This window comes from Balaenoptera physalus, assembly GCF_965194825.1.
Source record: "Balaenoptera physalus genome assembly, chromosome: 17".
NCBI lineage: Eukaryota > Metazoa > Chordata > Mammalia > Artiodactyla > Balaenopteridae > Balaenoptera > Balaenoptera physalus.
This window is the reverse complement of record NC_138895.1, coordinates 37,276,903-37,304,747: the sequence shown is the minus strand read 5'-3', so window position 1 is coordinate 37,304,747 and position 27,845 is coordinate 37,276,903. Positions and strand designations below refer to the sequence as shown.

The following is a 27,845-nucleotide window of genomic DNA, read 5'->3' as shown; positions in this document are numbered from 1 at the left end:
TAAAAACAGTTTTAGGACGAGTCTTTAGTCATTGTAGGCAGGGCTCTGGGAAGGGAACGAGTGTTCTCTGCATCAACAGGGTGCTTTCATAGCCTGGGTGAGAGCCTCTCCTCAGACGCCCTAGAGATAAAGGAAACTTGACGTGAGTTCTTTCCTCCAGGTAAAGCCTTGAATAGCCCTGCCGAAGCTAAGCTTGAAGCAGTTTCCTTGTGCCATTTGTTTTAGGTCTGTTTTCTTTTAAGGTTAGTAAGCTTGTCAAGACACCGAGGACCTCTCGTGGGCACCCTATTCCCTGCAAGAGCACCGAGTACCAGCAGGCTCCACTGGGCTACTAAGAAACATCCAGGCCCGGAAACGTTTCCCAGTCACTGTGTATTTTGTGTGTAGGGCAACACACTGCACTCTTCCTTGGAAGAGCTAGATTTCCTCAGCTCTCCAACAGCTCCAGGAAATGTGTTCTCTCACGTCCTACATATCATGCAAATCTGCCTCATTGCCCTAGGCTGACCGGCACTGAGAAACCAAAACTGCTTCACATTCCTTCTACAAAGTCATACCTTAACACCCCATCCTTACAGGAGAAAGTCGGCTTGCGTTTCTGCTGTAACCACAGCACAGTTCTTCCTCTTACACTCCAGGGTTTTAGAAGAAGCTAAGCCCGATAGCCTACCCAGAGCGATCCCTGGGGGAGGCGGTTGGCTACACGCAGAATTACGTGCCAAATAAACTTTATTTAAGGAAGGGACCAGTGTGTAGCTAGAGTGTATATTTACTTGGTAGAAATCACAAGGAGGTAGGCTGCATGTTCGCTGGAAACGGGGAACTTATGGCACAAGCCTTGCTTACCCATTTTGAATGCTCCATTCAAGCTGACTTGAAGCTGCCTAAATAACAATTTTAGGACGGGTCTCTGGTCTCTGTAGGCAAGGCTCTGGGAAGGGAACGAGTGTTCTCTACATCAACAGGGTGCTTTCATAGCCTGGGTGGGAGCCTCTCCTCAGACGCTCTACAGCTAGAAGGAAACTTGACGTGAGTCCTTTCCTCAAGGTAAAGCCTAGAATAGCCCTGCCGAAGTGGAAGCTTGGAGCGGAGTCCTTGAGGCATTAGTTTCAGGTCTGTTTCCTTTTAAGGTTAGTAAGCTTTTCAGGACACCGAGGACCTCGCCTGGGCACCTTATTCCCTGGAAGACCACCGAGTACCGGCAGTCTCCACTGGGCTACTAAGAAACATCCAGGCCCGGAAACCTTTCCCAGTCACTCTGTGTATTTTGTGTGTAGGCCAATACACTGCACTCTTCCTTGGAAGAGCTAGATTTCCTCAGCTCTCCAACAGCTCCAGGAAATGTGTTCTCTCACGTCCTACATATCATGCAAATCTGCCTCATTGCCCTAGGCTGAGCAGCTCTGAGAAACCAAAACGGCTTCGCATTCCTTCTACAAAGTCATACCTTAAGACCCCATCCTTACAGGAGAAAGTCAGCTTGCGTTTCTGCTGTAACCAAAGCACAGATCTTCCTCTTACACTGCAGGGTTTTAGAAGAAGCTAAGCCAGATAGCCTACCTAGAGCGCTCCTTAGGGGAGGCTGTTGGCTACACGCAGAACTCCGTGCCAAATAAACTTTATTCAAGGAAGGGACCAGTGTGTAGCTAGAGTGTATATTTACTTGGTAGAAATCACAAGTAGGTAGGCCGCGTGTTCGCTGGAAACGGTGACCTTATGGCACAAGCCTTGCTTTCCCATTTTGAATGCTCCATGCATGCTGCCTTGAAGTTACCTAAATAACAGTTTTAGGACGAGTCTTTAGTCATTGTAGGCAGGGCTCTGGGAAGCGAACGAGTGTTCTCTGCATCAACAGGGTGCTTTCATAACCTGGGTGGGAGCCTCTCCTCAGACGCCCTAGAGATAAAGGAAACTTGACGTGAGTTCTTTCCTCCAGGTAAAGCCTTGAATAGCCCTGCCGAAGCTAAGCTTGAAGCAGTTTCCTTGTGGCATTTGTTTTAGGTCTGTTTTCTTTTAAGGTTAGTAAGCTTGTCAAGACACCGAGGACCTCTCGTGGGCACCCTATTCCCTGCAAGAGCACCGAGTACCAGCAGGCTCCACTGGGCTACTAAGAAACATCCAGGCCCGGAAACGTTTCCCAGTCACTGTGTATTTTGTGTGTAGGGCAACACACTGCACTCTTCCTTGGAAGAGCTAGATTTCCTCAGCTCTCCAACAGCTCCAGGAAATGTGTTCTCTCACGTCCTACATATCATGCAAATCTGCCTCATTGCCCTAGGCTGACCGGCACTGAGAAACCAAAACTGCTTCACATTCCTTCTACAAAGTCATACCTTAACACCCCATCCTTACAGTAGAAAGTCGGCTTGCGTTTCTGCTGTAACCACAGCACAGTTCTTCCTCTTACACTCCAGGGTTTTAGAAGAAGCTAAGCCCGATAGCCTACCCAGAGCGATCCCTGGGGGAGGCGGTTGGCTACACGCAGAATTACGTGCCAAATAAACTTTATTCAAGGAAGGGACCAGTGTGTAGCTAGAGTGTATATTTACTTGGTAGAAATCACAAGGAGGTAGGCTGCATGTTCGCTGGAAACGGGGAACTTATGGCACAAGCCTTGCTTACCCATTTTGAATGCTCCATTCAAGCTGCCTTGAAGCTGCCTAAATAACAATTTTAGGACGGGTCTCTAGTCTCTGTAGGCAAAGCTCTGGGAAGGGAACGAGTGTTCTCTACATCAACAGGGTGCTTTCATAGCCTGGGTGGGAGCCTCTCCTCAGACGCCCTAGAGATAAAGGAAACTTGACGTGAGTTCTTTCCTCCAGGTAAAGCCTTGAATAGCCCTGCCGAAGCTAAGCTTGAAGCAGTTTCCTTGTGGCATTTGTTTTAGGTCTGTTTTCTTTTAAGGTTAGTAAGCTTGTCAAGACACCGAGGACCTCTCGTGGGCACCCTATTCCCTGCAAGAGCACCGAGTACCAGCAGGCTCCACTGGGCTACTAAGAAACATCCAGGCCCGGAAACGTTTCCCAGTCACTGTGTATTTTGTGTGTAGGGCAACACACTGCACTCTTCCTTGGAAGAGCTAGATTTCCTCAGCTCTCCAACAACTCCAGGAAATGTGTTCTCTCAATTCCTATATGTCATGCAAATCTCCCTCATTGCCCTAGGCAGAGCAGCACTGAGAAACCAAAAGTGCAACGCATTCTTTCTTTAAAGTCAAACCTTAAGACCCCATCCTTACAGGAGAAAGTCGGCTTGCTTTCCTGCTGTAAGCAAAGCACAGTTCTTCCTCTTACACTCCAGGGATTTAGAAGAAGCAGAGCCAATATCCTACCCAGAGCGCTCCCAAGGGGAGGCGGTTGGCTACACGCAGAATTCCGTGCCAAATAAACTTTATTCAAGGAAGGGACCAGTGTGTAGCTAGAGTGTATATTTACTTGGTAGAAATCACAAGGAGGTAGGCTGCATGTTCGATGGAAACGGGGAACTTATGGCACAAGCCTTGCTTACCACTTTTGAATGCTCCATTCAAGCTGCCTTGAAGCTACCTAAATTACAATTTTAGGACGGGTCTCTAGTGTCTGTAGGCAGGGCTCTGGGAAGGGAACGAGTGTTCTCTACATCAACAGGGTGCTTTCATAGGCTGGGTGGGAGCCTCTCCTCAGACGCTCTACAGCTAAAAGGAAACTTGACGTGAGTCCTCTCCTCAAGGTAAAGCCTAGAATAGCCCTGCCGAAGTGGAAGCTTGGAGCGGAGTTCTTGAGGCATTAGTTTCAGGTCTGTTTTCTTTTAAGGTTAGTAAGCATTTCAAGGCCCTGAGGACCTCGCCTGGGCACCCTATTCCCTGCAAGAACACCCAGTACCGGCAGGCTCCACTGGGCTACTAAGAAACATCCAGGCCCGGAAACTTTTCCCATTCACTCTTTGTATTTTGTGTGTAGGCCAACACACTACACTCTTCCTTGGAAGAGCTAGATTTCCTCAGCTCTCCAACAGCTCCAGGAAATGTGTTCTCTCACGTCCTACATATCATGCAAATCTGCCTCATTGCCCTAGGCTGACCGGCACTGAGAAACCAAAACTGCTTCACATTCCTTCTACAAAGTCATACCTTAACACCCCATCCTTACAGTAGAAAGTCGGCTTGCGTTTCTGCTGTAACCACAGCACAGTTCTTCCTCTTACACTCCAGGGTTTTAGAAGAAGCTAAGCCCGATAGCCTACCCAGAGCGATCCCTGGGGGAGGCGGTTGGCTACACGCAGAATTACGTGCCAAATAAACTTTATTTAAGGAAGGGACCAGTGTGTAGCTAGAGTGTATATTTACTTGGTAGAAATCACAAGGAGGTAGGCTGCATGTTCGCTGGAAACGGGGAACTTATGGCACAAGCCTTGCTTACCCATTTTGAATGCTCCATTCAAGCTGCCTTGAAGCTGCCTAAATAACAATTTTAGGACGGGTCTCTGGTCTCTGTAGGCAAGGCTCTGGGAAGGGAACGAGTGTTCTCTACATCAACAGGGTGCTTTCATAGCCTGGGTGGGAGCCTCTCCTCAGACGCTCTACAGCTAGAAGGAAACTTGACGTGAGTCCTTTCCTCAAGGTAAAGCATAGAATAGCCCTGCCGAAGTGGAAGCTTGGAACGGAGTCCTTGAGGCATTAGTTTCAGGTTTGTTTCCTTTTAAGGTTAGTAAGCTTTTCAGGACACCGGGGACCTCGCCTGGGCACCTTATTCCCTGGAAGACCACCGAGTACCGGCAGTCTCCACTGGGCTACTAAGAAACATCCAGGCCCGGAAACCTTTCCCAGTCACTCTGTGTATTTTGTGTGTAGGCCAACACACTGCACTCTTCCTTGGAAGAGCTAGATTTCCTCAGCTCTCCAACAGCTCCAGGAAATGTGTTCTCTCACGTCCTACATATCATGCAAATCTGCCTCATTGCCCTAGGCTGAGCAGCTCTGAGAAACCAAAACGGCTTCGCATTCCTTCTACAAAGTCATACCTTAAGACCCCATCCTTACAGGAGAAAGTCAGCTTGCGTTTCTGCTGTAACCAAAGCACAGATCTTCCTCTTACACTGCAGGGTTTTAGAAGAAGCTAAGCCAGATAGCCTACCTAGAGCGCTCCTTGGGGGAGGCTGTTGGCTACACGCAGAACTCCGTGCCAAATAAACTTTATTCAAGGAAGGGACCAGTGTGTAGCTAGAGTGTATATTTACTTGGTAGAAATCACAAGTAGGTAGGCCGCGTGTTCGCTGGAAACGGTGACCTTATGGCACAAGCCTTGCTTTCCCATTTTGAATGCTCCATGCATGCTGCCTTGAAGTTACCTAAAAACAGTTTTAGGACGAGTCTTTAGTCATTGTAGGCAGGGCTCTGGGAAGGGAACGAGTGTTCTCTGCATCAACAGGGTGCTTTCATAGCCTGGGTGGGAGCCTCTCCTCAGACGCCCTAGAGATAAAGGAAACTTGACGTGAGTTCTTTCCTCCAGGTAAAGCCTTGAATAGCCCTGCCGAAGCTAAGCTTGAAGCAGTTTCCTTGTGCCATTTGTTTTAGGTCTGTTTTCTTTTAAGGTTAGTAAGCTTGTCAAGACACCGAGGACCTCTCGTGGGCACCCTATTCCCTGCAAGAGCACCGAGTACCAGCAGGCTCCACTGGGCTACTAAGAAACATCCAGGCCCGGAAACGTTTCCCAGTCACTGTGTATTTTGTGTGTAGGGCAACACACTGCACTCTTCCTTGGAAGAGCTAGATTTCCTCAGCTCTCCAACAGCTCCAGGAAATGTGTTCTCTCACGTCCTACATATCATGCAAATCTGCCTCATTGCCCTAGGCTGACCGGCACTGAGAAACCAAAACTGCTTCACATTCCTTCTACAAAGTCATACCTTAACACCCCATCCTTACAGGAGAAAGTCGGCTTGCGTTTCTGCTGTAACCACAGCACAGTTCTTCCTCTTACACTCCAGGGTTTTAGAAGAAGCTAAGCCCGATAGCCTACCCAGAGCGATCCCTGGGGGAGGCGGTTGGCTACACGCAGAATTACGTGCCAAATAAACTTTATTTAAGGAAGGGACCAGTGTGTAGCTAGAGTGTATATTTACTTGGTAGAAATCACAAGGAGGTAGGCTGCATGTTCGCTGGAAACGGGGAACTTATGGCACAAGCCTTGCTTACCCATTTTGAATGCTCCATTCAAGCTGACTTGAAGCTGCCTAAATAACAATTTTAGGACGGGTCTCTGGTCTCTGTAGGCAAGGCTCTGGGAAGGGAACGAGTGTTCTCTTCATCAACAGGGTGCTTTCATAGCCTGGGTGGGAGCCTCTCCTCAGACGCTCTACAGCTAGAAGGAAACTTGACGTGAGTCCTTTCCTCAAGGTAAAGCCTAGAATAGCCCTGCCGAAGTGGAAGCTTGGAGCGGAGTCCTTGAGGCATTAGTTTCAGGTCTGTTTCCTTTTAAGGTTAGTAAGCTTTTCAGGACACCGAGGACCTCGCCTGGGCACCTTATTCCCTGGAAGACCACCGAGTACCGGCAGTCTCCACTGGGCTACTAAGAAACATCCAGGCCCGGAAACCTTTCCCAGTCACTCTGTGTATTTTGTGTGTAGGCCAATACACTGCACTCTTCCTTGGAAGAGCTAGATTTCCTCAGCTCTCCAACAGCTCCAGGAAATGTGTTCTCTCACGTCCTACATATCATGCAAATCTGCCTCATTGCCCTAGGCTGAGCAGCTCTGAGAAACCAAAACGGCTTCTCATTCCTTCTACAAAGTCATACCTTAAGACCCCATCCTTACAGGAGAAAGTCAGCTTGCGTTTCTGCTGTAACCAAAGCACAGATCTTCCTCTTACACTGCAGGGTTTTAGAAGAAGCTAAGCCAGATAGCCTACCTAGAGCGCTCCTTGGGGGAGGCTGTTGGCTACACGCAGAACTCCGTGCCAAATAAACTTTATTCAAGGAAGGGACCAGTGTGTAGCTAGAGTGTATATTTACTTGGTAGAAATCACAAGTAGGTAGGCCGCGTGTTCGCTGGAAACGGTGACCTTATGGCACAAGCCTTGCTTTCCCATTTTGAATGCTCCATGCATGCTGCCTTGAAGTTACCTAAAAACAGTTTTAGGACGAGTCTTTAGTCATTGTAGGCAGGGCTCTGGGAAGGGAACGAGTGTTCTCTGCATCAACAGGGTGCTTTCATAGCCTGGGTGAGAGCCTCTCCTCAGACGCCCTAGAGATAAAGGAAACTTGACGTGAGTTCTTTCCTCCAGGTAAAGCCTTGAATAGCCCTGCCGAAGCTAAGCTTGAAGCAGTTTCCTTGTGCCATTTGTTTTAGGTCTGTTTTCTTTTAAGGTTAGTAAGCTTGTCAAGACACCGAGGACCTCTCGTGGGCACCCTATTCCCTGCAAGAGCACCGAGTACCAGCAGGCTCCACTGGGCTACTAAGAAACATCCAGGCCCGGAAACGTTTCCCAGTCACTGTGTATTTTGTGTGTAGGGCAACACACTGCACTCTTCCTTGGAAGAGCTAGATTTCCTCAGCTCTCCAACAGCTCCAGGAAATGTGTTCTCTCACGTCCTACATATCATGCAAATCTGCCTCATTGCCCTAGGCTGACCGGCACTGAGAAACCAAAACTGCTTCACATTCCTTCTACAAAGTCATACCTTAACACCCCATCCTTACAGGAGAAAGTCGGCTTGCGTTTCTGCTGTAACCACAGCACAGTTCTTCCTCTTACACTCCAGGGTTTTAGAAGAAGCTAAGCCCGATAGCCTACCCAGAGCGATCCCTGGGGGAGGCGGTTGGCTACACGCAGAATTACGTGCCAAATAAACTTTATTTAAGGAAGGGACCAGTGTGTAGCTAGAGTGTATATTTACTTGGTAGAAATCACAAGGAGGTAGGCTGCATGTTCGCTGGAAACGGGGAACTTATGGCACAAGCCTTGCTTACCCATTTTGAATGCTCCATTCAAGCTGACTTGAAGCTGCCTAAATAACAATTTTAGGACGGGTCTCTGGTCTCTGTAGGCAAGGCTCTGGGAAGGGAACGAGTGTTCTCTACATCAACAGGGTGCTTTCATAGCCTGGGTGGGAGCCTCTCCTCAGACGCTCTACAGCTAGAAGGAAACTTGACGTGAGTCCTTTCCTCAAGGTAAAGCCTAGAATAGCCCTGCCGAAGTGGAAGCTTGGAGCGGAGTCCTTGAGGCATTAGTTTCAGGTCTGTTTCCTTTTAAGGTTAGTAAGCTTTTCAGGACACCGAGGACCTCGCCTGGGCACCTTATTCCCTGGAAGACCACCGAGTACCGGCAGTCTCCACTGGGCTACTAAGAAACATCCAGGCCCGGAAACCTTTCCCAGTCACTCTGTGTATTTTGTGTGTAGGCCAATACACTGCACTCTTCCTTGGAAGAGCTAGATTTCCTCAGCTCTCCAACAGCTCCAGGAAATGTGTTCTCTCACGTCCTACATATCATGCAAATCTGCCTCATTGCCCTAGGCTGAGCAGCTCTGAGAAACCAAAACGGCTTCGCATTCCTTCTACAAAGTCATACCTTAAGACCCCATCCTTACAGGAGAAAGTCAGCTTGCGTTTCTGCTGTAACCAAAGCACAGATCTTCCTCTTACACTGCAGGGTTTTAGAAGAAGCTAAGCCAGATAGCCTACCTAGAGCGCTCCTTAGGGGAGGCTGTTGGCTACACGCAGAACTCCGTGCCAAATAAACTTTATTCAAGGAAGGGACCAGTGTGTAGCTAGAGTGTATATTTACTTGGTAGAAATCACAAGTAGGTAGGCCGCGTGTTCGCTGGAAACGGTGACCTTATGGCACAAGCCTTGCTTTCCCATTTTGAATGCTCCATGCATGCTGCCTTGAAGTTACCTAAATAACAGTTTTAGGACGAGTCTTTAGTCATTGTAGGCAGGGCTCTGGGAAGCGAACGAGTGTTCTCTGCATCAACAGGGTGCTTTCATAGCCTGGGTGGGAGCCTCTCCTCAGACGCCCTAGAGATAAAGGAAACTTGACGTGAGTTCTTTCCTCCAGGTAAAGCCTTGAATAGCCCTGCCGAAGCTAAGCTTGAAGCAGTTTCCTTGTGGCATTTGTTTTAGGTCTGTTTTCTTTTAAGGTTAGTAAGCTTGTCAAGACACCGAGGACCTCTCGTGGGCACCCTATTCCCTGCAAGAGCACCGAGTACCAGCAGGCTCCACTGGGCTACTAAGAAACATCCAGGCCCGGAAACGTTTCCCAGTCACTGTGTATTTTGTGTGTAGGGCAACACACTGCACTCTTCCTTGGAAGAGCTAGATTTCCTCAGCTCTCCAACAGCTCCAGGAAATGTGTTCTCTCACGTCCTACATATCATGCAAATCTGCCTCATTGCCCTAGGCTGACCGGCACTGAGAAACCAAAACTGCTTCACATTCCTTCTACAAAGTCATACCTTAACACCCCATCCTTACAGTAGAAAGTCGGCTTGCGTTTCTGCTGTAACCACAGCACAGTTCTTCCTCTTACACTCCAGGGTTTTAGAAGAAGCTAAGCCCGATAGCCTACCCAGAGCGATCCCTGGGGGAGGCGGTTGGCTACACGCAGAATTACGTGCCAAATAAACTTTATTCAAGGAAGGGACCAGTGTGTAGCTAGAGTGTATATTTACTTGGTAGAAATCACAAGGAGGTAGGCTGCATGTTCGCTGGAAACGGGGAACTTATGGCACAAGCCTTGCTTACCCATTTTGAATGCTCCATTCAAGCTGCCTTGAAGCTGCCTAAATAACAATTTTAGGACGGGTCTCTAGTCTCTGTAGGCAAAGCTCTGGGAAGGGAACGAGTGTTCTCTACATCAACAGGGTGCTTTCATAGCCTGGGTGGGAGCCTCTCCTCAGACGCCCTAGAGATAAAGGAAACTTGACGTGAGTTCTTTCCTCCAGGTAAAGCCTTGAATAGCCCTGCCGAAGCTAAGCTTGAAGCAGTTTCCTTGTGGCATTTGTTTTAGGTCTGTTTTCTTTTAAGGTTAGTAAGCTTGTCAAGACACCGAGGACCTCTCGTGGGCACCCTATTCCCTGCAAGAGCACCGAGTACCAGCAGGCTCCACTGGGCTACTAAGAAACATCCAGGCCCGGAAACGTTTCCCAGTCACTGTGTATTTTGTGTGTAGGGCAACACACTGCACTCTTCCTTGGAAGAGCTAGATTTCCTCAGCTCTCCAACAACTCCAGGAAATGTGTTCTCTCAATTCCTATATGTCATGCAAATCTCCCTCATTGCCCTAGGCAGAGCAGCACTGAGAAACCAAAAGTGCAACGCATTCTTTCTTTAAAGTCAAACCTTAAGACCCCATCCTTACAGGAGAAAGTCGGCTTGCTTTCCTGCTGTAAGCAAAGCACAGTTCTTCCTCTTACACTCCAGGGATTTAGAAGAAGCAGAGCCAATATCCTACCCAGAGCGCTCCCAAGGGGAGGCGGTTGGCTACACGCAGAATTCCGTGCCAAATAAACTTTATTCAAGGAAGGGACCAGTGTGTAGCTAGAGTGTATATTTACTTGGTAGAAATCACAAGGAGGTAGGCTGCATGTTCGATGGAAACGGGGAACTTATGGCACAAGCCTTGCTTACCACTTTTGAATGCTCCATTCAAGCTGCCTTGAAGCTACCTAAATTACAATTTTAGGACGGGTCTCTAGTGTCTGTAGGCAGGGCTCTGGGAAGGGAACGAGTGTTCTCTACATCAACAGGGTGCTTTCATAGGCTGGGTGGGAGCCTCTCCTCAGACGCTCTACAGCTAAAAGGAAACTTGACGTGAGTCCTCTCCTCAAGGTAAAGCCTAGAATAGCCCTGCCGAAGTGGAAGCTTGGAGCGGAGTTCTTGAGGCATTAGTTTCAGGTCTGTTTTCTTTTAAGGTTAGTAAGCATTTCAAGGCCCTGAGGACCTCGCCTGGGCACCCTATTCCCTGCAAGAACACCCAGTACCGGCAGGCTCCACTGGGCTACTAAGAAACATCCAGGCCCGGAAACTTTTCCCATTCACTCTTTGTATTTTGTGTGTAGGCCAACACACTACACTCTTCCTTGGAAGAGCTAGATTTCCTCAGCTCTCCAACAGCTCCAGGAAATGTGTTCTCTCACGTCCTACATATCATGCAAATCTGCCTCATTGCCCTAGGCTGACCGGCACTGAGAAACCAAAACTGCTTCACATTCCTTCTACAAAGTCATACCTTAACACCCCATCCTTACAGTAGAAAGTCGGCTTGCGTTTCTGCTGTAACCACAGCACAGTTCTTCCTCTTACACTCCAGGGTTTTAGAAGAAGCTAAGCCCGATAGCCTACCCAGAGCGATCCCTGGGGGAGGCGGTTGGCTACACGCAGAATTACGTGCCAAATAAACTTTATTTAAGGAAGGGACCAGTGTGTAGCTAGAGTGTATATTTACTTGGTAGAAATCACAAGGAGGTAGGCTGCATGTTCGCTGGAAACGGGGAACTTATGGCACAAGCCTTGCTTACCCATTTTGAATGCTCCATTCAAGCTGCCTTGAAGCTGCCTAAATAACAATTTTAGGACGGGTCTCTGGTCTCTGTAGGCAAGGCTCTGGGAAGGGAACGAGTGTTCTCTACATCAACAGGGTGCTTTCATAGCCTGGGTGGGAGCCTCTCCTCAGACGCTCTACAGCTAGAAGGAAACTTGACGTGAGTCCTTTCCTCAAGGTAAAGCATAGAATAGCCCTGCCGAAGTGGAAGCTTGGAACGGAGTCCTTGAGGCATTAGTTTCAGGTTTGTTTCCTTTTAAGGTTAGTAAGCTTTTCAGGACACCGGGGACCTCGCCTGGGCACCTTATTCCCTGGAAGACCACCGAGTACCGGCAGTCTCCACTGGGCTACTAAGAAACATCCAGGCCCGGAAACCTTTCCCAGTCACTCTGTGTATTTTGTTTGTAGGCCAACACACTGCACTCTTCCTTGGAAGAGCTAGATTTCCTCAGCTCTCCAACAGCTCCAGGAAATGTGTTCTCTCACGTCCTACATATCATGCAAATCTGCCTCATTGCCCTAGGCTGAGCAGCTCTGAGAAACCAAAACGGCTTCGCATTCCTTCTACAAAGTCATACCTTAAGACCCCATCCTTACAGGAGAAAGTCAGCTTGCGTTTCTGCTGTAACCAAAGCACAGATCTTCCTCTTACACTGCAGGGTTTTAGAAGAAGCTAAGCCAGATAGCCTACCTAGAGCGCTCCTTGGGGGAGGCTGTTGGCTACACGCAGAACTCCGTGCCAAATAAACTTTATTCAAGGAAGGGACCAGTGTGTAGCTAGAGTGTATATTTACTTGGTAGAAATCACAAGTAGGTAGGCCGCGTGTTCGCTGGAAACGGTGACCTTATGGCACAAGCCTTGCTTTCCCATTTTGAATGCTCCATGCATGCTGCCTTGAAGTTACCTAAAAACAGTTTTAGGACGAGTCTTTAGTCATTGTAGGCAGGGCTCTGGGAAGGGAACGAGTGTTCTCTGCATCAACAGGGTGCTTTCATAGCCTGGGTGGGAGCCTCTCCTCAGACGCCCTAGAGATAAAGGAAACTTGACGTGAGTTCTTTCCTCCAGGTAAAGCCTTGAATAGCCCTGCCGAAGCTAAGCTTGAAGCAGTTTCCTTGTGCCATTTGTTTTAGGTCTGTTTTCTTTTAAGGTTAGTAAGCTTGTCAAGACACCGAGGACCTCTCGTGGGCACCCTATTCCCTGCAAGAGCACCGAGTACCAGCAGGCTCCACTGGGCTACTAAGAAACATCCAGGCCCGGAAACTTTTCCCAGTCACTGTGTATTTTGTGTGTAGGGCAACACACTGCACTCTTCCTTGGAAGAGCTAGATTTCCTCAGCTCTCCAACAGCTCCAGGAAATGTGTTCTCTCACGTCCTACATATCATGCAAATCTGCCTCATTGCCCTAGGCTGACCGGCACTGAGAAACCAAAACTGCTTCACATTCCTTCTACAAAGTCATACCTTAACACCCCATCCTTACAGGAGAAAGTCGGCTTGCGTTTCTGCTGTAACCACAGCACAGTTCTTCCTCTTACACTCCAGGGTTTTAGAAGAAGCTAAGCCCGATAGCCTACCCAGAGCGATCCCTGGGGGAGGCGGTTGGCTACACGCAGAATTACGTGCCAAATAAACTTTATTTAAGGAAGGGACCAGTGTGTAGCTAGAGTGTATATTTACTTGGTAGAAATCACAAGGAGGTAGGCTGCATGTTCGCTGGAAACGGGGAACTTATGGCACAAGCCTTGCTTACCCATTTTGAATGCTCCATTCAAGCTGCCTTGAAGCTGCCTAAATAACAATTTTAGGACGGGTCTCTGGTCTCTGTAGGCAAGGCTCTGGGAAGGGAACGAGTGTTCTCTACATCAACAGGGTGCTTTCATAGCCTGGGTGGGAGCCTCTCCTCAGACGCTCTACAGCTAGAAGGAAACTTGACGTGAGTCCTTTCCTCAAGGTAAAGCATAGAATAGCCCTGCCGAAGTGGAAGCTTGGAACGGAGTCCTTGAGGCATTAGTTTCAGGTTTGTTTCCTTTTAAGGTTAGTAAGCTTTTCAGGACACCGGGGACCTCGCCTGGGCACCTTATTCCCTGGAAGACCACCGAGTACCGGCAGTCTCCACTGGGCTACTAAGAAACATCCAGGCCCGGAAACCTTTCCCAGTCACTCTGTGTATTTTGTTTGTAGGCCAACACACTGCACTCTTCCTTGGAAGAGCTAGATTTCCTCAGCTCTCCAACAGCTCCAGGAAATGTGTTCTCTCACGTCCTACATATCATGCAAATCTGCCTCATTGCCCTAGGCTGAGCAGCTCTGAGAAACCAAAACGGCTTCGCATTCCTTCTACAAAGTCATACCTTAAGACCCCATCCTTACAGGAGAAAGTCAGCTTGCGTTTCTGCTGTAACCAAAGCACAGATCTTCCTCTTACACTGCAGGGTTTTAGAAGAAGCTAAGCCAGATAGCCTACCTAGAGCGCTCCTTGGGGGAGGCTGTTGGCTACACGCAGAACTCCGTGCCAAATAAACTTTATTCAAGGAAGGGACCAGTGTGTAGCTAGAGTGTATATTTACTTGGTAGAAATCACAAGTAGGTAGGCCGCGTGTTCGCTGGAAACGGTGACCTTATGGCACAAGCCTTGCTTTCCCATTTTGAATGCTCCATGCATGCTGCCTTGAAGTTACCTAAAAACAGTTTTAGGACGAGTCTTTAGTCATTGTAGGCAGGGCTCTGGGAAGGGAACGAGTGTTCTCTGCATCAACAGGGTGCTTTCATAGCCTGGGTGGGAGCCTCTCCTCAGACGCCCTAGAGATAAAGGAAACTTGACGTGAGTTCTTTCCTCCAGGTAAAGCCTTGAATAGCCCTGCCGAAGCTAAGCTTGAAGCAGTTTCCTTGTGCCATTTGTTTTAGGTCTGTTTTCTTTTAAGGTTAGTAAGCTTGTCAAGACACCGAGGACCTCTCGTGGGCACCCTATTCCCTGCAAGAGCACCGAGTACCAGCAGGCTCCACTGGGCTACTAAGAAACATCCAGGCCCGGAAACTTTTCCCAGTCACTGTGTATTTTGTGTGTAGGGCAACACACTGCACTCTTCCTTGGAAGAGCTAGATTTCCTCAGCTCTCCAACAGCTCCAGGAAATGTGTTCTCTCACGTCCTACATATCATGCAAATCTGCCTCATTGCCCTAGGCTGACCGGCACTGAGAAACCAAAACTGCTTCACATTCCTTCTACAAAGTCATACCTTAACACCCCATCCTTACAGGAGAAAGTCGGCTTGCGTTTCTGCTGTAACCACAGCACAGTTCTTCCTCTTACACTCCAGGGTTTTAGAAGAAGCTAAGCCCGATAGCCTACCCAGAGCGATCCCTGGGGGAGGCGGTTGGCTACACGCAGAATTACGTGCCAAATAAACTTTATTTAAGGAAGGGACCAGTGTGTAGCTAGAGTGTATATTTACTTGGTAGAAATCACAAGGAGGTAGGCTGCATGTTCGCTGGAAACGGGGAACTTATGGCACAAGCCTTGCTTACCCATTTTGAATGCTCCATTCAAGCTGACTTGAAGCTGCCTAAATAACAATTTTAGGACGGGTCTCTGGTCTCTGTAGGCAAGGCTCTGGGAAGGGAACGAGTGTTCTCTTCATCAACAGGGTGCTTTCATAGCCTGGGTGGGAGCCTCTCCTCAGACGCTCTACAGCTAGAAGGAAACTTGACGTGAGTCCTTTCCTCAAGGTAAAGCCTAGAATAGCCCTGCCGAAGTGGAAGCTTGGAGCGGAGTCCTTGAGGCATTAGTTTCAGGTCTGTTTCCTTTTAAGGTTAGTAAGCTTTTCAGGACACCGAGGACCTCGCCTGGGCACCTTATTCCCTGGAAGACCACCGAGTACCGGCAGTCTCCACTGGGCTACTAAGAAACATCCAGGCCCGGAAACCTTTCCCAGTCACTCTGTGTATTTTGTGTGTAGGCCAATACACTGCACTCTTCCTTGGAAGAGCTAGATTTCCTCAGCTCTCCAACAGCTCCAGGAAATGTGTTCTCTCACGTCCTACATATCATGCAAATCTGCCTCATTGCCCTAGGCTGAGCAGCTCTGAGAAACCAAAACGGCTTCTCATTCCTTCTACAAAGTCATACCTTAAGACCCCATCCTTACAGGAGAAAGTCAGCTTGCGTTTCTGCTGTAACCAAAGCACAGATCTTCCTCTTACACTGCAGGGTTTTAGAAGAAGCTAAGCCAGATAGCCTACCTAGAGCGCTCCTTGGGGGAGGCTGTTGGCTACACGCAGAACTCCGTGCCAAATAAACTTTATTCAAGGAAGGGACCAGTGTGTAGCTAGAGTGTATATTTACTTGGTAGAAATCACAAGTAGGTAGGCCGCGTGTTCGCTGGAAACGGTGACCTTATGGCACAAGCCTTGCTTTCCCATTTTGAATGCTCCATGCATGCTGCCTTGAAGTTACCTAAATAACAGTTTTAGGACGAGTCTTTAGTCATTGTAGGCAGGGCTCTGGGAAGCGAACGAGTGTTCTCTGCATCAACAGGGTGCTTTCATAGCCTGGGTGGGAGCCTCTCCTCAGACGCCCTAGAGATAAAGGAAACTTGACGTGAGTTCTTTCCTCCAGGTAAAGCCTTGAATAGCCCTGCCGAAGCTAAGCTTGAAGCAGTTTCCTTGTGCCATTTGTTTTAGGTCTGTTTTCTTTTAAGGTTAGTAAGCTTGTCAAGACACCGAGGACCTCTCGTGGGCACCCTATTCCCTGCAAGAGCACCGAGTACCAGCAGGCTCCACTGGGCTACTAAGAAACATCCAGGCCCGGAAACGTTTCCCAGTCACTGTGTATTTTGTGTGTAGGGCAACACACTGCACTCTTCCTTGGAAGAGCTAGATTTCCTCAGCTCTCCAACAGCTCCAGGAAATGTGTTCTCTCACGTCCTACATATCATGCAAATCTGCCTCATTGCCCTAGGCTGACCGGCACTGAGAAACCAAAACTGCTTCACATTCCTTCTACAAAGTCATACCTTAACACCCCATCCTTACAGTAGAAAGTCGGCTTGCGTTTCTGCTGTAACCACAGCACAGTTCTTCCTCTTACACTCCAGGGTTTTAGAAGAAGCTAAGCCCGATAGCCTACCCAGAGCGATCCCTGGGGGAGGCGGTTGGCTACACGCAGAATTACGTGCCAAATAAACTTTATTCAAGGAAGGGACCAGTGTGTAGCTAGAGTGTATATTTACTTGGTAGAAATCACAAGGAGGTAGGCTGCATGTTCGCTGGAAACGGGGAACTTATGGCACAAGCCTTGCTTACCCATTTTGAATGCTCCATTCAAGCTGCCTTGAAGCTGCCTAAATAACAATTTTAGGACGGGTCTCTAGTCTCTGTAGGCAAAGCTCTGGGAAGGGAACGAGTGTTCTCTACATCAACAGGGTGCTTTCATAGCCTGGGTGGGAGCCTCTCCTCAGACGCCCTAGAGATAAAGGAAACTTGACGTGAGTTCTTTCCTCCAGGTAAAGCCTTGAATAGCCCTGCCGAAGCTAAGCTTGAAGCAGTTTCCTTGTGGCATTTGTTTTAGGTCTGTTTTCTTTTAAGGTTAGTAAGCTTGTCAAGACACCGAGGACCTCTCGTGGGCACCCTATTCCCTGCAAGAGCACCGAGTACCAGCAGGCTCCACTGGGCTACTAAGAAACATCCAGGCCCGGAAACGTTTCCCAGTCACTGTGTATTTTGTGTGTAGGGCAACACACTGCACTCTTCCTTGGAAGAGCTAGATTTCCTCAGCTCTCCAACAACTCCAGGAAATGTGTTCTCTCAATTCCTATATGTCATGCAAATCTCCCTCATTGCCCTAGGCAGAGCAGCACTGAGAAACCAAAAGTGCAACGCATTCTTTCTTTAAAGTCAAACCTTAAGACCCCATCCTTACAGGAGAAAGTCGGCTTGCTTTCCTGCTGTAAGCAAAGCACAGTTCTTCCTCTTACACTCCAGGGATTTAGAAGAAGCAGAGCCAATATCCTACCCAGAGCGCTCCCAAGGGGAGGCGGTTGGCTACACGCAGAATTCCGTGCCAAATAAACTTTATTCAAGGAAGGGACCAGTGTGTAGCTAGAGTGTATATTTACTTGGTAGAAATCACAAGGAGGTAGGCTGCATGTTCGATGGAAACGGGGAACTTATGGCACAAGCCTTGCTTACCACTTTTGAATGCTCCATTCAAGCTGCCTTGAAGCTACCTAAATTACAATTTTAGGACGGGTCTCTAGTGTCTGTAGGCAGGGCTCTGGGAAGGGAACGAGTGTTCTCTACATCAACAGGGTGCTTTCATAGGCTGGGTGGGAGCCTCTCCTCAGACGCTCTACAGCTAAAAGGAAACTTGACGTGAGTCCTCTCCTCAAGGTAAAGCCTAGAATAGCCCTGCCGAAGTGGAAGCTTGGAGCGGAGTTCTTGAGGCATTAGTTTCAGGTCTGTTTTCTTTTAAGGTTAGTAAGCTTTTCAAGGCCCTGAGGACCTCGCCTGGGCACCCTATTCCCTGCAAGAACACCCAGTACCGGCAGGCTCCACTGGGCTACTAAGAAACATCCAGGCCCGGAAACTTTTCCCATTCACTCTTTGTATTTTGTGTGTAGGCCAACACACTACACTCTTCCTTGGAAGAGCTAGATTTCCTCAGCTCTCCAACAGCTCCAGGAAATGTGTTCTCTCACGTCCTACATATCATGCAAATCTGCCTCATTGCCCTAGGCTGACCGGCACTGAGAAACCAAAACTGCTTCACATTCCTTCTACAAAGTCATACCTTAACACCCCATCCTTACAGGAGAAAGTCGGCTTGCGTTTCTGCTGTAACCACAGCACAGTTCTTCCTCTTACACTCCAGGGTTTTAGAAGAAGCTAAGCCCGATAGCCTACCCAGAGCGATCCCTGGGGGAGGCGGTTGGCTACACGCAGAATTACGTGCCAAATAAACTTTATTTAAGGAAGGGACCAGTGTGTAGCTAGAGTGTATATTTACTTGGTAGAAATCACAAGGAGGTAGGCTGCATGTTCGCTGGAAACGGGGAACTTATGGCACAAGCCTTGCTTACCCATTTTGAATGCTCCATTCAAGCTGACTTGAAGCTGCCTAAATAACAATTTTAGGACGGGTCTCTGGTCTCTGTAGGCAAGGCTCTGGGAAGGGAACGAGTGTTCTCTACATCAACAGGGTGCTTTCATAGCCTGGGTGGGAGCCTCTCCTCAGACGCTCTACAGCTAGAAGGAAACTTGACGTGAGTCCTTTCCTCAAGGTAAAGCCTAGAATAGCCCTGCCGAAGTGGAAGCTTGGAGCGGAGTCCTTGAGGCATTAGTTTCAGGTCTGTTTCCTTTTAAGGTTAGTAAGCTTTTCAGGACACCGAGGACCTCGCCTGGGCGCCTTATTCCCTGGAAGACCACCCAGTACCGGCAGTCTCCACTGGGCTACTAAGAAACATCCAGGCCCGGAAACCTTTCCCAGTCACTCTGTGTATTTTGTGTGTAGGCCAATACACTGCACTCTTCCTTGGAAGAGCTAGATTTCCTCAGCTCTCCAACAGCTCCAGGAAATGTGTTCTCTCACGTCCTACATATCATGCAAATCTGCCTCATTGCCCTAGGCTGAGCAGCTCTGAGAAACCAAAACGGCTTCGCATTCCTTCTACAAAGTCATACCTTAAGACCCCATCCTTACAGGAGAAAGTCAGCTTGCGTTTCTGCTGTAACCAAAGCACAGATCTTCCTCTTACACTGCAGGGTTTTAGAAGAAGCTAAGCCAGATAGCCTACCTAGAGCGCTCCTTGGGGGAGGCTGTTGGCTACACGCAGAACTCCGTGCCAAATAAACTTTATTCAAGGAAGGGACCAGTGTGTAGCTAGAGTGTATATTTACTTGGTAGAAATCACAAGTAGGTAGGCCGCGTGTTCGCTGGAAACGGTGACCTTATGGCACAAGCCTTGCTTTCCCATTTTGAATGCTCCATGCATGCTGCCTTGAAGTTACCTAAATAACAGTTTTAGGACGAGTCTTTAGTCATTGTAGGCAGGGCTCTGGGAAGCGAACGAGTGTTCTCTGCATCAACAGGGTGCTTTCATAGCCTGGGTGGGAGCCTCTCCTCAGACGCCCTAGAGATAAAGGAAACTTGACGTGAGTTCTTTCCTCCAGGTAAAGCCTTGAATAGCCCTGCCGAAGCTAAGCTTGAAGCAGTTTCCTTGTGGCATTTGTTTTAGGTCTGTTTTCTTTTAAGGTTAGTAAGCTTGTCAAGACACCGAGGACCTGTCGTGGGCACCCTATTCCCTGCAAGAGCACCGAGTACCAGCAGGCTCCACTGGGCTACTAAGAAACATCCAGGCCCGGAAACGTTTCCCAGTCACTGTGTATTTTGTGTGTAGGGCAACACACTGCACTCTTCCTTGGAAGAGCTAGATTTCCTCAGCTCTCCAACAGCTCCAGGAAATGTGTTCTCTCACGTCCTACATATCAGGCAAATCTGCCTCATTGCCCTAGGCTGACCGGCACTGAGAAACCAAAACTGCTTCACATTCCTTCTACAAAGTCATACCTTAACACCCCATCCTTACAGGAGAAAGTCGGCTTGCGTTTCTGCTGTAACCACAGCACAGTTCTTCCTCTTACACTCCAGGGTTTTAGAAGAAGCTAAGCCCGATAGCCTACCCAGAGCGATCCCTGGGGGAGGCGGTTGGCTACACGCAGAATTACGTGCCAAATAAACTTTATTCAAGGAAGGGACCAGTGTGTAGCTAGAGTGTATATTTACTTGGTAGAAATCACAAGGAGGTAGGCTGCATGTTCGCTGGAAACGGGGAACTTATGGCACAAGCCTTGCTTACCCATTTTGAATGCTCCATTCAAGCTGCCTTGAAGCTGCCTAAATAACAATTTTAGGACGGGTCTCTAGTCTCTGTAGGCAAGGCTCTGGGAAGGGAACGAGTGTTCTCTACATCAACAGGGTGCTTTCGTAGGCTGGGTGGGAGACTCTCCTCAGACGCTCTACAGCTAAAAGGAAACTTGACGTGAGTCCTCTCCTCAAGGTAAAGCCTAGAATAGCCCTGCCGAAGTGGAAGCTTGGAGCGGAGTTCTTGAGGCATTAGTTTCAGGTCTGTTTTCTTTTAAGGTTAGTAAGCTTTTCAAGGCCCTGAGGACCTCGCCTGGGCACCCTATTCCCTGCAAGAACACCCAGTACCGGCAGGCTCCACTGGGCTACTAAGAAACATCCAGGCCCGGAAACTTTTCCCATTCACTCTTTGTATTTTGTGTGTAGGCCAACACACTACACTCTTCCTTGGAAGAGCTAGATTTCCTCAGCTCTCCAACAGCTCCAGGAAATGTGTTCTCTCACGTCCTACATATCATGCAAATCTGCCTCATTGCCCTAGGCTGACCGGCACTGAGAAACCAAAACTGCTTCACATTCCTTCTACAAAGTCATACCTTAACACCCCATCCTTACAGGAGAAAGTCGGCTTGCGTTTCTGCTGTAACCACAGCACAGTTCTTCCTCTTACACTCCAGGGTTTTAGAAGAAGCTAAGCCCGATAGCCTACCCAGAGCGATCCCTGGGGGAGGCGGTTGGCTACACGCAGAATTACGTGCCAAATAAACTTTATTTAAGGAAGGGACCAGTGTGTAGCTAGAGTGTATATTTACTTGGTAGAAATCACAAGGAGGTAGGCTGCATGTTCGCTGGAAACGGGGAACTTATGGCACAAGCCTTGCTTACCCATTTTGAATGCTCCATTCAAGCTGCCTTGAAGCTGCCTAAATAACAATTTTAGGACGGGTCTCTGGTCTCTGTAGGCAAGGCTCTGGGAAGGGAACGAGTGTTCTCTACATCAACAGGGTGCTTTCATAGCCTGGGTGGGAGCCTCTCCTCAGACGCTCTACAGCTAGAAGGAAACTTGACGTGAGTCCTTTCCTCAAGGTAAAGCCTAGAATAGCCCTGCCGAAGTGGAAGCTTGGAGCGGAGTCCTTGAGGCATTAGTTTCAGGTCTGTTTCCTTTTAAGGTTAGTAAGCTTTTCAGGACACCGAGGACCTCGCCTGGGCACCTTATTCCCTGGAAGACCACCGAGTACCGGCAGTCTCCACTGGGCTACTAAGAAACATCCAGGCCCGGAAACCTTTCCCAGTCACTCTGTGTATTTTGTGTGTAGGCCAACACACTGCACTCTTCCTTGGAAGAGCTAGATTTCCTCAGCTCTCCAACAGCTCCAGGAAATGTGTTCTCTCACGTCCTACATATCATGCAAATCTGCCTCATTGCCCTAGGCTGAGCAGCTCTGAGAAACCAAAACGCCTTCGCATTCCTTCTACAAAGTCATACCTTAAGACCCCATCCTTACAGGAGAAAGTCAGCTTGCGTTTCTGCTGTAACCAAAGCACAGATCTTCCTCTTACACTGCAGGGTTTTAGAAGAAGCTAAGCCAGATAGCCTACCTAGAGCGCTCCTTGGGGGAGGCTGTTGGCTACACGCAGAACTCCGTGCCAAATAAACTTTATTCAAGGAAGGGACCAGTGTGTAGCTAGAGTGTATATTTACTTGGTAGAAATCACAAGGAGGTAGGCTGCATGTTCGCTGGAAACGGGGAACTTATGGCACAAGCCTTGCTTACCCATTTTGAATGCTCCATTCAAGCTGACTTGAAGCTGCCTAAATAACAATTTTAGGACGGGTCTCTGGTCTCTGTAGGCAAGGCTCTGGGAAGGGAACGAGTGTTCTCTACATCAACAGGGTGCTTTCATAGCCTGGGTGGGAGCCTCTCCTCAGACGCTCTACAGCTAGAAGGAAACTTGACGTGAGTCCTTTCCTCAATGTAAAGCCTAGAATAGCCCTGCCGAAGTGGAAGCTTGGAGCGGAGTCCTTGAGGCATTAGTTTCAGGTCTGTTTTCTTTTAAGGTTAGTAAGCTTTTCAAGGCCCTGAGGACCTCGCCTGGGCACCCTATTCCCTGCAAGAACACCCAGTACCGGCAGGCTCCACTGGGCTACTAAGAAACATCCAGGCCCGGAAACTTTTCCCATTCACTCTTTGTATTTTGTGTGTAGGCCAACACACTACACTCTTCCTAGGAAGAGCTAGATTTCCTCAGCTCTCCAACAGCTCCAGGAAATGTGTTCTCTCACGTCCTACATATCATGCAAATCTGCCTCATTGCCCTAGGCTGACCGGCACTGAGAAACCAAAACTGCTTCACATTCCTTCTACAAAGTCATACCTTAACACCCCATCCTTACAGTAGAAAGTCGGCTTGCGTTTCTGCTGTAACCACAGCACAGTTCTTCCTCTTACACTCCAGGGTTTTAGAAGAAGCTAAGCCCGATAGCCTACCCAGAGCGATCCCTGGGGGAGGCGGTTGGCTACACGCAGAATTACGTGCCAAATAAACTTTATTTAAGGAAGGGACCAGTGTGTAGCTAGAGTGTATATTTACTTGGTAGAAATCACAAGGAGGTAGGCTGCATGTTCGCTGGAAACGGGGAACTTATGGCACAAGCCTTGCTTACCCATTTTGAATGCTCCATTCAAGCTGCCTTGAAGCTGCCTAAATAACAATTTTAGGACGGGTCTCTGGTCTCTGTAGGCAAGGCTCTGGGAAGGGAACGAGTGTTCTCTACATCAACAGGGTGCTTTCATAGCCTGGGTGGGAGCCTCTCCTCAGACGCTCTACAGCTAGAAGAAAACTTGACGTGAGTCCTTTCCTCAAGGTAAAGCCTAGAATAGCCCTGCCGAAGTGGAAGCTTGGAACGGAGTCCTTGAGGCATTAGTTTCAGGTTTGTTTCCTTTTAAGGTTAGTAAGCTTTTCAGGACACCGGGGACCTCGCCTGGGCACCTTATTCCCTGGAAGACCACCGAGTACCGGCAGTCTCCACTGGGCTACTAAGAAACATCCAGGCCCGGAAACCTTTCCCAGTCACTCTGTGTATTTTGTGTGTAGGCCAACACACTGCACTCTTCTTTGGAAGAGCTAGATTTCCTCAGCTCTCCAACAGCTCCAGGAAATGTGTTCTCTCACGTCCTACATATCATGCAAATCTGCCTCATTGCCCTAGGCTGAGCAGCTCTGAGAAACCAAAACGGCTTCGCATTCCTTCTACAAAGTCATACCTTAAGACCCCATCCTTACAGGAGAAAGTCAGCTTGCGTTTCTGCTGTAACCAAAGCACAGATCTTCCTCTTACACTGCAGGGTTTTAGAAGAAGCTAAGCCAGATAGCCTACCTAGAGCGCTCCTTGGGGTAGGCTGTTGGCTACACGCAGAACTCCGTGCCAAATAAACTTTATTCAAGGAAGGGACCAGTGTGTAGCTAGAGTGTATATTTACTTGGTAGAAATCACAAGTAGGTAGGCCGCGTGTTCGCTGGAAACGGTGACCTTATGGCACAAGCCTTGCTTTCCCATTTTGAATGCTCCATGCATGCTGCCTTGAAGTTACCTAAAAACAGTTTTAGGACGAGTCTTTAGTCATTGTAGGCAGGGCTCTGGGAAGGGAACGAGTGTTCTCTGCATCAACAGGGTGCTTTCATAGCCTGGGTGGGAGCCTCTCCTCAGACGCCCTAGAGATAAAGGAAACTTGACGTGAGTTCTTTCCTCCAGGTAAAGCCTTGAATAGCCCTGCCGAAGCTAAGCTTGAAGCAGTTTCCTTGTGCCATTTGTTTTAGGTCTGTTTTCTTTTAAGGTTAGTAAGCTTGTCAAGACACCGAGGACCTCTCGTGGGCACCCTATTCCCTGCAAGAGCACCGAGTACCAGCAGGCTCCACTGGGCTACTAAGAAACATCCAGGCCCGGAAACGTTTCCCAGTCACTGTGTATTTTGTGTGTAGGGCAACACACTGCACTCTTCCTTGGAAGAGCTAGATTTCCTCAGCTCTCCAACAGCTCCAGGAAATGTGTTCTCTCACGTCCTACATATCATGCAAATCTGCCTCATTGCCCTAGGCTGACCGGCACTGAGAAACCAAAACTGCTTCACATTCCTTCTACAAAGTCATACCTTAACACCCCATCCTTACAGGAGAAAGTCGGCTTGCGTTTCTGCTGTAACCACAGCACAGTTCTTCCTCTTACACTCCAGGGTTTTAGAAGAAGCTAAGCCCGATAGCCTACCCAGAGCGATCCCTGGGGGAGGCGGTTGGCTACACGCAGAATTACGTGCCAAATAAACTTTATTTAAGGAAGGGACCAGTGTGTAGCTAGAGTGTATATTTACTTGGTAGAAATCACAAGGAGGTAGGCTGCATGTTCGCTGGAAACGGGGAACTTATGGCACAAGCCTTGCTTACCCATTTTGAATGCTCCATTCAAGCTGACTTGAAGCTGCCTAAATAACAATTTTAGGACGGGTCTCTGGTCTCTGTAGGCAAGGCTCTGGGAAGGGAACGAGTGTTCTCTACATCAACAGGGTGCTTTCATAGCCTGGGTGGGAGCCTCTCCTCAGACGCTCTACAGCTAGAAGGAAACTTGACGTGAGTCCTTTCCTCAAGGTAAAGCCTAGAATAGCCCTGCCGAAGTGGAAGCTTGGAGCGGAGTCCTTGAGGCATTAGTTTCAGGTCTGTTTCCTTTTAAGGTTAGTAAGCTTTTCAGGACACCGAGGACCTCGCCTGGGCACCTTATTCCCTGGAAGACCACCCAGTACCAGCAGTCTCCACTGGGCTACTAAGAAACATCCAGGCCCGGAAACCTTTCCCAGTCACTCTGTGTATTTTGTGTGTAGGCCAATACACTGCACTCTTCCTTGGAAGAGCTAGATTTCCTCAGCTCTCCAACAGCTCCAGGAAATGTGTTCTCTCACGTCCTACATATCATGCAAATCTGCCTCATTGCCCTAGGCTGAGCAGCTCTGAGAAACCAAAACGGCTTCGCATTCCTTCTACAAAGTCATACCTTAAGACCCCATCCTTACAGGAGAAAGTCAGCTTGCGTTTCTGCTGTAACCAAAGCACAGATCTTCCTCTTACACTGCAGGGTTTTAGAAGAAGCTAAGCCAGATAGCCTACCTAGAGCGCTCCTTGGGGGAGGCTGTTGGCTACACGCAGAACTCCGTGCCAAATAAACTTTATTCAAGGAAGGGACCAGTGTGTAGCTAGAGTGTATATTTACTTGGTAGAAATCACAAGTAGGTAGGCCGCGTGTTCGCTGGAAACGGTGACCTTATGGCACAAGCCTTGCTTTCCCATTTTGAATGCTCCATGCATGCTGCCTTGAAGTTACCTAAATAACAGTTTTAGGACGAGTCTTTAGTCATTGTAGGCAGGGCTCTGGGAAGCGAACGAGTGTTCTCTGCATCAACAGGGTGCTTTCATAGCCTGGGTGGGAGCCTCTCCTCAGACGCCCTAGAGATAAAGGAAACTTGACGTGAGTTCTTTCCTCCAGGTAAAGCCTTGAATAGCCCTGCCGAAGCTAAGCTTGAAGCAGTTTCCTTGTGGCATTTGTTTTAGGTCTGTTTTCTTTTAAGGTTAGTAAGCTTGTCAAGACACCGAGGACCTGTCGTGGGCACCCTATTCCCTGCAAGAGCACCGAGTACCAGCAGGCTCCACTGGGCTACTAAGAAACATCCAGGCCCGGAAACGTTTCCCAGTCACTGTGTATTTTGTGTGTAGGGCAACACACTGCACTCTTCCTTGGAAGAGCTAGATTTCCTCAGCTCTCCAACAGCTCCAGGAAATGTGTTCTCTCACGTCCTACATATCAGGCAAATCTGCCTCATTGCCCTAGGCTGACCGGCACTGAGAAACCAAAACTGCTTCACATTCCTTCTACAAAGTCATACCTTAACACCCCATCCTTACAGGAGAAAGTCGGCTTGCGTTTCTGCTGTAACCACAGCACAGTTCTTCCTCTTACACTCCAGGGTTTTAGAAGAAGCTAAGCCCGATAGCCTACCCAGAGCGATCCCTGGGGGAGGCGGTTGGCTACACGCAGAATTACGTGCCAAATAAACTTTATTCAAGGAAGGGACCAGTGTGTAGCTAGAGTGTATATTTACTTGGTAGAAATCACAAGGAGGTAGGCTGCATGTTCGCTGGAAACGGGGAACTTATGGCACAGGCCTTGCTTACCCATTTTGAATGCTCCATTCAAGCTGCCTTGAAGCTGCCTAAATAACAATTTTAGGACGGGTCTCTAGTCTCTGTAGGCAAGGCTCTGGGAAGGGAACGAGTGTTCTCTACATCAACAGGGTGCTTTCGTAGGCTGGGTGGGAGACTCTCCTCAGACGCTCTACAGCTAAAAGGAAACTTGACGTGAGTCCTCTCCTCAAGGTAAAGCCTAGAATAGCCCTGCCGAAGTGGAAGCTTGGAGCGGAGTTCTTGAGGCATTAGTTTCAGGTCTGTTTTCTTTTAAGTTTAGTAAGCTTTTCAAGGCCCTGAGGACCTCGCCTGGGCACCCTATTCCCTGCAAGAACACCCAGTACCGGCAGGCTCCACTGGGCTACTAAGAAACATCCAGGCCCGGAAACTTTTCCCATTCACTCTTTGTATTTTGTGTGTAGGCCAACACACTACACTCTTCCTTGGAAGAGCTAGATTTCCTCAGCTCTCCAACAGCTCCAGGAAATGTGTTCTCTCACGTCCTACATATCATGCAAATCTGCCTCATTGCCCTAGGCTGACCGGCACTGAGAAACCAAAACTGCTTCACATTCCTTCTACAAAGTCATACCTTAACACCCCATCCTTACAGGAGAAAGTCGGCTTGCGTTTCTGCTGTAACCACAGCACAGTTCTTCCTCTTACACTCCAGGGTTTTAGAAGAAGCTAAGCCCGATAGCCTACCCAGAGCGATCCCTGGGGGAGGCGGTTGGCTACACGCAGAATTACGTGCCAAATAAACTTTATTTAAGGAAGGGACCAGTGTGTAGCTAGAGTGTATATTTACTTGGTAGAAATCACAAGGAGGTAGGCTGCATGTTCGCTGGAAACGGGGAACTTATGGCACAAGCCTTGCTTACCCATTTTGAATGCTCCATTCAAGCTGCCTTGAAGCTGCCTAAATAACAATTTTAGGACGGGTCTCTGGTCTCTGTAGGCAAGGCTCTGGGAAGGGAACGAGTGTTCTCTACATCAACAGGGTGCTTTCATAGCCTGGGTGGGAGCCTCTCCTCAGACGCTCTACAGCTAGAAGGAAACTTGACGTGAGTCCTTTCCTCAAGGTAAAGCCTAGAATAGCCCTGCCGAAGTGGAAGCTTGGAGCGGAGTCCTTGAGGCATTAGTTTCAGGTCTGTTTCCTTTTAAGGTTAGTAAGCTTTTCAGGACACCGAGGACCTCGCCTGGGCACCTTATTCCCTGGAAGACCACCGAGTACCGGCAG

The 27,845-nt window shown here is 48.6% G+C and overlaps 1 long non-coding RNA gene across 1 annotated transcript in view; it reads right to left on the bottom strand.

Annotated features, from left to right (window-relative positions):
* LOC309646787 overlaps positions 1-26,625 on the bottom strand; it is a 557,337-nt gene extending 530,712 nt beyond the window's left edge. Inside the window, exon 1 of the long non-coding RNA XR_014255580.1 lies at positions 26,575-26,625. This is a non-coding gene — a long non-coding RNA (uncharacterized lncRNA). The remainder of the gene's footprint in view (positions 1-26,574) is intronic.
* Positions 26,626-27,845: the final 1,220 nt, after the last annotated feature.